Below are 9,970 nucleotides of genomic sequence, written 5' to 3'. Positions count from 1 at the left end.
AGTTTATTGTGAATTCACTATAAATAGGTGGATGAAGCAGAGCTGGTCTCGGAAACTGAGCAGAAATATCTCCATAAAATTAAATTATTTTTACTGCCTGTGAAAGAATTCTGCAATAGGTAAAAAGAAAATACTGCACTTGAGAGAGAGAGCAAAGCAATTTTCAAATAACTGAATGTAGAAAAGAGAATGTTTTAAAGAATGCTTATGCTGTGATCTCAATAAAATGAAATAGGAAATAAAGATGAAAATAAGATAAAAAGACAAAATGAGATGAATGGGGAGTTTTCTTGTGATGCAAGTTGTGGTGAAAAGTTTCCCCAAAATAGAAAAATATTATTCCAAAAATTGAGTAGTAGAATTTATATCTTTATCACATTGAATAAAGAGCAGAATTACATACATAAAAAAGAATGTAATATGAAGGATAACCTTAAGTCCTTTCAAAATGAAGAGGCTAGAAAAAAATGAAAAAATAATAACAATAGGGGCTCACAATTTCTGCCTAGAGATGAACGGACAACAACAGAATGAAGACAAGATAAAATACACTGAATTCTGAAGTCCTAACTTCAATGTTTATAAACAGTTTTCTTATTGTATTCAGTTCAGTTCAGTTCAGTCACACAGTCGTGTCCAGCTCTTTGTGACCCCGTGAATACGCAGCACGCCAGGCCTCCCTGTTCATCACCAACTCCTGGAGTTCACTCAAACTCATGTCCATCGAGTCGGTGATGCCATCCAGCCATCTCATTCTCTGTCGTCCCCTTCTCCTCCTGCCCTCAATCCCTCCAAGCATCAGGGTCTTTTCAAATGAGTCAACTCTTCGCATCAGGTGGCCAAAGTATTGGAGTTTCAGGTTTATCATCAGTCCTTCCAAGGAACACCCAGGACTGATCTCCTTTAGGATGGACTGGTTGGATCTCCTTGCAGTCCAAGGGACTCTCAAGAGTCTTCTCCAGCACCACAGTTCAAAAGCATCAATTCTTTGGCGCTCAGCTTTCTTTATGGTCAAACTCTCACATCCATACACAACTACTGGAAAACCATTGCACTGACTAGATGGACCTTTGTTGGCAAAGTAATGTCTCTGCTTTTTAATATGCTATCTAGGTTGGTCATAACTTTCTTTCCAAGGACTAAGCATCTTTTAATTTCATGGCTGCAATCACCATCTGCAGTGATTTTGGAGTCCAAAAAAATAAAGTCTGACACTGTTTCCACTGTTTCCCCATCTATTTCCCATGAAGTGATGGGACCAGATGCCATGATCTTAGTTTTCTGAATGTTGAACCTTAAACCAACCTTTTCACTCTCCTCTTTTACTTTCATGAAGAGGTTCTTTAGTTCTTCTTCACTTTCTGCCATAAGGGTGGTGTCATCGGCATATCTGAGGTTATTGGAGGTTATTGATATTTCTCCCAGCAATCTTGATTCCAGCTTGTGCTTCTTCCAGCCCAGCATTTCTCATGATATATTCTGCATATAAGTTAAATAAGCAGGGTGACAATGTATGGCCTGACGTACTCCTTTTCCTATTTGGAACCAGTCTGTTGTTCCATGTCCAGTTCTAACTGTTGCTTCCTGACCTGCATATAGGTTTCTCAAGCGGCAGATCAGGTAGTCTGATATTCCCATCTCTTTCAGAATTTTCCACAGTCTATTGTGATCCACAAAGTCAAAGGCTTTGGCATAGTCAATGAAGCAGAAATAGATGTTTTTCTGGAACTCTCTTGCTTTTTCCATGATCCAGCAGATGTTGGCAATTTGATCTCTGGAGCCTCTGGCTTTTCTAAAACCAGCTTGAACATCTGGAAGTTCACGGTTCATGTACTGTTGAAACCTGGCTTGGAGAATTTTGAGCATTACTTTACTAGTGTGTGAGATGAGTGCAATTGTGTGGTAGTTTGAGCATTCTTTGGCATTGCCTTTCTTTGGGATTGGAATGAAAACTGACCTTTTCCACCCCTGGGGTCACTTCTGAGTTTTCCAAATTTGCTGGCCTATTGAGTGCAGCACTTTCACAGAATCATCTTTTAGGGTTTGAAATAGTTCAACTGGAATTCCATCACCTCCTCTAGTTTTGTTCGTAGTGATGATTCCTAAGGCCCACTTGACTTCATGTTCCAGGATGTATAGCTCTAGTTGAGAGATCACACCATCGTGATCACCTCGGTTGTGAAGATCTTTTTTGTACAGTTCTTCTGTGTATTCTTGCCATAATATATATGTATTAATATATACACACAAATGGCTTCCCAGGTGGCTCAGTGATAGAGAATCTACCTGCCAATGCAAGAGACACAGGAGATGTGGATTCAATCCCTAAGTCATCAAGATCCCCTGGAGGAGGAAATGGGAAGCCACTCCAATATTCTTGCCTCGAAAATTCCATGGACAGAGGATGCTGGCAGCCTGCAGTCCTTGGAGTCATGAAGAGTGGGATGCAACTGAGAGACTGAGTGTGTACTCAAACACACATACATAATGTACAAATGCATACATAATGTATAAACAGATATAGGTATATATACATACTATGCCTATTCTAAAACGGTATGAGTTAGTGAATTACTTTCAAAAAGTAAGCTGTTGTTGTTTTTGTTTAGTCACTAAGTCACATCAGTTCTTTTGTGACACCATGGACCTGCCAGGCTACTATGTCCACCTGCCAGGCTACTATGTCCATGGAATTTCCCAGGCAAAATTATTGGAGTGGCTTGCCATTTTCTTCTCCAGGGGATTTTTCTGACCCAGGGATCAAACCTGTATCTCCAGCATTGGCAGGTGGATTCTTTACCTCTGAGCCACCTGGGAAGCCCAATACACACATATAATAAGGCTCCTAAAATACATTTTGAAAGCAAGAGTTATATGACACAGTAAGGTGATGGCAGTTGATAATAGTAAAACGCAGGATTGAACTCCTGGCAGCCTCTTTAAGTAGACTTTAGTTTTGGAATCATAAAGACAAAAGTCTGAAAAGATACATGGAGCATAATCAAGAACACTTTATAATCTTTCGGCTGTGATTTGGCCAAAGGAAGAATACAAAATAATTCAGGAAGCATTTGGCTCTAGGCAAACTAGTTGTATCCAATCAAGTCTTGAAACAAAAAGTTGGGGCTGAAGACTCAAACATAAGAAAAAAAGTTTACTAAGTGCTAAACACTGAATCAAGATTGCTGGGAGAAATATCAATAACCTCAGATAGGCAGATGACACCATCCTTATGGCAGAAAGTGAAGAGAAACTCAAAAGTCTCTTGATGAAAGTGAAAGAGGAGAGTGAAAAGGTTGGCTTGAAGCTCAACATTCAGAAAACAAAGATCATGGCATCTGGTCCCATCACTTCATGGGAAATAGATGGGGAAACAGTGGAAACAGTGTCAGACTTTATTTTGGGGGGCTCCAAAATCACTGCGGATGCTGATTGCAGCCATGAAATTAAAAGACACTTACTCCTTGGAAGGAAAGTTATGACCAACCTAGATAGTATATTAAAAAGCAGAGACATTACTTTGCCAACCAAGGTCCGTCTAGTCAAGGTTATGGTTTTTCCAGTGGTTATTTATGCAATACTTTGGCCACCTCATGCGACGAGTTGACTCACTGGAAAAGACTCTGATGCTGGGAAAGGTTTGGGGCGGGAGGAGAAGGGGACGACGGAGAATGAGATGGCTGGATGGCATCACCGACTCTGTGGACATGAGTTTGAGTGTACTCCGGGAGTTGGTGATGGACAGGGAGGCCTGGCCTGCTGCGTATTCATGGGGTCGCGGAGAGTCGGACACGACTGAGCGACTGAACTGAACTGAACTGAACTGATTTATGGATGTGAGAGTGGACTGTGAAGAAAGCTGATTGCCGAAGAATTGATACTTTTGAACTGTGGTGCTGGAGAAGGCTCTTGAGAGTCCCTTGGACTGCAAAGAGATTCAACCAGTCCATTCTGGGGGAAATCAATCCAGGGTGTTCATTGGAGGGACTGATGCTAAAGCTGACACTCCAATACTTTGGCCACCTCATGAGACGAGTTGACTCACTGGAAAAGACTCTGATGCTGGGAGGGATTGGGGGCGGGAGGAGACGGGGACGACGGAGAGTGAGATGGTTGGATGGCATCACCGACTCTGTGGACATGAGTTTGAGTGAACTCCAGGAGTTGGTGATGGACAGGGAGGCCTGGTGTGCTGTGATTCATGGATCGCAAACAGTCAGACACGACTGAACGACTGAACTGAACTGAAACACTGAATACATAAGTCAACTAAATTGTTGGTCAAAATGGAAACATTATTTTGGCTGTCTTTGAAAAATTTCAACCTTAGCATTCTTGGTATGAAAACTTAGGTTCAATTAATACCTGAGCCCACATGGCCCCATTTGACTTTCCTGGGCCTCCAGTAAGCAAAGTTACTTCCATTTCTTAACCGTGACAGTTTGGGACTGTACCATATCTACAACCCTCTCCCAGCCTCCTATGCCTAGTCAGGCATTGGTCAGGCCTAGTCAGGCCAATGGTAAGGACCTGGCCAATACCCTCTGAAATATCTGAAATGCCATAGAGAGCCTGAGCAAGAAGCTATAGTCATAATTAGAAATCCCTTCTCCCTGGTAGCTAATGTGCGTGCATGCTGAGTCACTTCAGTCATGTCCAATTCTTTGTGACCCTATGGACTGTAGACTGCCACGCTCCCCTGTCCATAGGATTCTCCAGGCAAGAATACTGGAGTGGATTCCCATACCTTCTCAAGGGGATTTTCCTGACCCAGGGATTGAACCCACATCTCTTACGTCTCCTGCACCAGCAGTTGTGTTCTTTACCGCTAGTGCCACTTGCGAGCCCCTGGAAGCTAATACCAGGATGGTAATCATTTTGAATTTTGTAAATATGTCAAATCAGTGCTTGCACACCTTAAATTTGCACAATGTTATGTGTCAATTATAACTCCCCAAAGTTGAAGGGGAAAAAAAAGAAAGTAAATCTTCTTCTAAAGTTCTAATCAGAAGCTCCTTGTCACACATCTCAGACTTCTACATGACAAGATCTGCTAAAGAAAACTAACTGAATAGAGATACATGATTATCTTTTTGAGTTCAATGAAGTCAGTATTGTTTATTTAAGAAGTAGAGGAGAAATTAAGAAGGTGATGTGTTCAGAATTTCCTTCTAGAAAAGTAAACCCATTAATCAACATACACAGAACTCAGTCATGATAAAATCTGGAATTCTGACAGCCACATATGGTATCTGTTGCATTGAAGAAACTGAAACAGCAATTTGTCATTAGCTGAGAAATGATTACTGAAGCTTGAAAAACATAATAGTATAAATCTGTATATATCTGTAATCCCTAGAATTCAGTGTGGCTTGGTAGATGCCATTCATTTAAATTCAACTGAATCTTCCAGTTTTTAATAACTGTCACATCCTTCAGTTCAGTTCAGTTCAGTCGCTCAGTCGTGTCCAACTCTTCGTGACCCCATGAATCACATCCTTAGCCAGAGCCAAATCTCCTTGACATAGAACTGTCATGATTATTTTGGAGGGTGGGCTGCTACGCTGCTGCTAAGTCACTTCAGTCGTGTCCGACTCTGTGCGACCCCATAGACAGAAGCCCACCAGGCTCCCCCGTCCCTGGGATTCTCCAGGCAAGAACACTGGAGTGGGTTGCCATTTCCTTCTCCAATGCGTAAAAGTGAAGTTGCTCAGTCGTGTCCAACTCAGCGATCGCATGGACTGCAGCCTACCAGGCTCCTCCATCCATGGGATTTTCCAGGCAAGAGTACTGGAGTGCGGTGAAATAAGGGCTAGCTATCATCAACACTATGAATGTTATTGTTGTTTAGATACTAAGTCGTGTCCAACTCTTTGCAATTCCATAGATTGTAGCCAACCAAGATCCTCTAATCCATGGGATTTCCCAGAAAGAATACTGGAGTGGGTTGTCATTTCCTTCTCCCCAGCATCTTCCCTACCCAGGGATCAAACCTGCATCTCTTGTATTGGCAGGTGGATTATTTACTGCTGAGATACTAGGGAAGCTGTATCAATACTATAAATGTTACTACAATTATTATCTTAAATTTTGCCACTAAATTCTAGTTACAAGACAGTGTGTTGGTTAGTTTTATACTTATATGATCTAAGTTATTTTTTCAGTTGCTATAACAGAGTCCAAATAATGACTTCAAAAGACAGAAATTGGGGCTTTCCCTGGGGGTCCAGTGGTTAAGACTCCATGCTTCCAATTCAGGTGGCATGAGTTCAATCCCTGGTCAGGAAACTAAGGTCTCACATTCTATACAACACAAACAAAAAAAGTTTAAAAAAATTTTTTTCTAAAGGCAGAAGTTTATTCTTCTCTCATGTAATAGAACTAAGTTAGGCAAAGTTGGCAGACAGTTTTATTTTCTGTAAAAAATAAATTCCACATAGAGGTTTAAGTCAGCTGCTCTTAACATTTGACATATCTCATAAAACAAGAAACTTGCCAGAGGAAAATACGACCAATGTTTTTAAGAATTAGAGCCAAAGGGACCGTCATTTCTGCTTGCATCCCATTGGTCAGTATTTAGTCACATGGTCACACTTGGCCGCAAGGGATGCTACAAAATGTAGGCTCCAGCTGAGTAGCCACGTGTCAGCAAAAACTCTATTGATAAGGAAAAAATGGAAAATGGATATTCATAACCAATTAGACCTCTGCCATAATTACCAACACAGTGCTATTATGCAGTCTTTAAAAAATCTAAGATACTCTACTTGCCACATTAATTTATATCCTTTCTCTTCTGAGAGTCCATTGAAACGTTAGTAAGGGAATGAAAAGACCACTGATCCACAGTAACTGATTAATCATGGACCTTCAATAATACAGAATAAGTTCTTTGGGGTCATCAAATGAGAAAATGTTTCAATGAATTTCTGGAAGATGGCATTGTTAATAGAAAAAACTGGAACAATGTCAAGTTCATGAAGAAAATAAAATCAAGGAAGATGATTCTCTGCCTTGTAGAATGTTAAGAAGGCTGAACACTACTTAATTGGAAATATTCTTAATAATATCCAAAATACCAGACATGAGAATGGAGGAGCTTTCAGATGATAAAAACCGGTTCCTAGTGCTTCAGCTATATACTGCTGTGTAATAAACCACCTAAAAGTCAGTGGCATAAAATCAGAGCCATTTTATTATGCTCATGGTTTGTGGGTCAGGAATTGAGACAGAGCACAGAGGAGGGATGGCTTTGGCCACTACACAGCATTCAGAGCCTCAGTTGGGAAAACTTGAAAAACCAGGAGTGACCCAAACAACTGGAGTGTGGAATCACTTGAAGGTTTCTTCTATCATGTGTCTGTCACTTGGGTTGCACTGGCTTAAAGACTGATCTCAACTCAGACTATCAACAGATGGCCTACATATGACTTATCCACATAGTCTTGGCTTTTTTTTAAATTTTTTATTAGAAAATGGAAATTTACAATGTGTTTATATCACTCACTGAGTACATGGCATTTAAAAACAGCATCATTACAGAAAGATAACAAAAATACAAAGTCTTAAAACTTACGGGATATGGAAAACATTATCCACTGAGGCCTTAAATGTAGTAAACTTTACATAAAAAGGAAAAGCAATGAGTCTACAAGCATACAGCCAGTTTAAGAAGTTAGCAAGATAAACAGAATAATCATAAAGAAAAGTAAGCACCTAATACATACCAGGTATTAATGCAATAAAAATAAAGATAAAATCGAGAGGCTCAACAGAATCAAAGCTGCCTTACAAAGCTTCTCGAAAAAGGGAAACATCAGGAAACAATAATCAACAAGAAAAATCTTGCAAATAAACAATATTCAAAATGGGAATTATTCATAGAAGCATTAAGAATATAAATAATAGAAACAACTTTATGCCTATACATTCGAAGATTAGTTGTCTCATATACAGGGTTATCGCTTACCGTCTTTCTAAATTCCATATATAAGAGTTAGTACACTGTATTGGAGTTTTTCTTTCTGGCTTACTTCACTCTGTATAATAGGCTCTAGTTTCATCCACCTCATTAGAACTGGTTCAAATGCATTCTTTTTAATGGCTGAGTAATACTCCGTTGTGTAAATGTACCACAGCTTTCTTATCCATTCGTCTGCAGATGGACAATCTAGGTTGCTTCCATGCCCTAGCTGCTGTAAACAGTGCTGCGATGAACAATGCAGTACATGTATTTCTGTCAATTCTGGTTTCCTTGGTGTGTATGCCCAGCAGTGGGATTGCTGGGTCGTATGGCAGTTCTATTTTCAGTTTTTTAAGGAATCTCCACAATGTTCTTCATTGTGGCTGTACTAGTTTGCATTCCCACCAACAGTGTAAGAGGATTCCCTTTTCTCCACACCCTCTCCAGCATTTATTGTTTGTAGACTTTTGGATAGCAGCCATTCTGACTGGCGTGAAATGGTATCTCATTGTGGTTTTGATTTGCATTTCTCTGATTATGAGGGATGTTGAGCATCTTTTTATGTGTTTGTTAGCCATCTGTATGTCTTCTTTGGAGAAATATCTGTTTAGTTCTTTGGCCCATTTTTTGATTGGGTCGTTTATTTTTCTGAAATTGAGCTGCAGGTGTTGCTTGTATATTTTTGAGATTAATTCTTTGTCAGTTACTTCATTTGCTATTATTTTCTCCCATTCTGAAGGCTGTCGTTTCACCTTGCTTATAGTTTCCTTTGCTGTGCAGAAACTTTTAATTAGGTCCCATTTGTTTATTTTTGCTTTTATTTCCAATATTCTGGGAGGTGGGTCATGGAAGATACTCCTGTGATTTATGTCAGAGAGTGTTTTGCCTATGTTCTCCTCTAGGAGTTTTAGTTTCTGGTCTTACATTTAGATCTTTAATCCATTTTGAGTTTATTTTTGTGTATGGTGTTAAGGATTGTTCTAGTTTCATTCTTTTACAAGTGGTTGACCAGTTTTCCCAGAACCACTTTTTAGAGAGATTGGCTTTTCACAACAAAGCAGCTAAGTTCTGGCAGAAGAAATCCCAAGATGGGGTTTCTGGGGAGGATTAATTCCAAGAGCCCCAGGGTGAAAGAAAAATATCAGTCATAACCAAGTCTCAGAAGTCACTTAGTGTTATTCCTGAAAAAGAAAGTGTAGTCAGTCACGTACGAGTCTTTGCTGATTCTTTGCTACTCCATGGACTACATGGAGCCCACCAGGCTCCTCCATCAGTGGAATTTTCTAGGCAAGAATATTGGAGAGGATTGACACGCCCTTCTCCATGGGATCTTCCTGACCTAGGGATCGAAGTTGGGTCTCTGGCATTGCAGGCAGATTCTTTACCATCTGAGCCAACTAAGACTTCAGTTTTTCAGGCTATCATAAGCCTATCCAAATTCAAGAGGATTTGTGGACCCCATCTCTCAATAAGAGAAATGTCAAAGAACTGGGGGGCCATGTTTTAAAATGAGAACTCCTACATGTGCATGTGCCTACTCAGCCCCTCAGCTGTGTCCAAGTCTGCAACCCCATGGACTATAGCCTATCCATGGGATTTCCCAGGCAAGAATACCAGAGTGGGCTGCCATTTCCTCCTCCAGGGGATCTTCCCAACCCAGGGATCCAACTCGCATCTCCCACTTCTCCTGCATTGGCAAGCAGATTTTTTCCACTGAGCCACCTGGGAAGCCCGAACTCCTGCATCCATTGTTGTGAAACTTCATAATGCTAATGCTAAAGCTGAAACTCCAATTCTTTGGCCACCTCATGCAAAGAGTTGACTCACTGGAAAAGACTCTGATGCTGGGAGGGATGGGGGCAGGAGGAGAAGGGGACGACAGAGAATGAGATGGCTGGATGGAATCACCGCCTCGATGGACATGAGTTTGAGTGAACTCCAGGAGTTGGTGATGGACAGGGAGGCCTGGCGTGCTGTGATTCATGGGGTCGCAAAGAGTCGGTCACG

The sequence above is a fragment of the Moschus berezovskii genome, chromosome 1 (genome assembly GCF_049115385.1).
Source record: "Moschus berezovskii isolate FMDL1 chromosome 1, NW_MosBer_1.0, whole genome shotgun sequence".
NCBI classification, from domain to species: Eukaryota; Metazoa; Chordata; class Mammalia; order Artiodactyla; family Moschidae; genus Moschus; species Moschus berezovskii.
Note: the sequence above shows the minus strand (reverse complement) of the source record.